We start from the raw sequence: 526 nt of genomic DNA, 5'->3' as shown, positions 1-526 counted from the left end.
TATATATATATATATTTTTTTTTTTTTTCCAATTTAGCGTCATCAAATTAGGTAATATTAGGATTTATTTTTAAGATGCAGGGCTGTGTAATACAAAGAAACAGAATCATTTTATACCCGGTACAGAAGTGTTTTATTTGTATAAAAATATTCCATACTCAAGTTAACAGAGCTAATATTTCTAGTCTCAATGTTTATGATTGAAGGACGTTTTGCCCAGTAACTCTTAAAGACTTTGTTGCATAATCACGTGTGCAAACTAGAACCCTAAAACATTTGATATAGTCTAAAAGTTTCATGAATGTGAACTTTCTGTTAGTTTCTCACACCAAGACTCAACATTTGCTGCATCTGAACAACAAAACCTTCAAGTATTGCTGCGTGAAATGATGAAGTTCCATTTACTCCATTAGTAACCAGTTCATGTGACACAAGACTAAAACCTTTAATTCTAGTTGTGATATTGCCAATTTAAAATCACGCTAACTCTGATTTCAATTCTAAACCGTAATGGAAACATTTTTGG

This window comes from Sinocyclocheilus rhinocerous, unplaced genomic scaffold (assembly GCF_001515625.1).
Source record: "Sinocyclocheilus rhinocerous isolate Xijiao unplaced genomic scaffold, SAMN03320098_v1.1 scaffold1099, whole genome shotgun sequence".
NCBI classification, from domain to species: domain Eukaryota; kingdom Metazoa; phylum Chordata; class Actinopteri; order Cypriniformes; family Cyprinidae; genus Sinocyclocheilus; species Sinocyclocheilus rhinocerous.
This window is presented reverse-complemented; position numbering follows the sequence as displayed.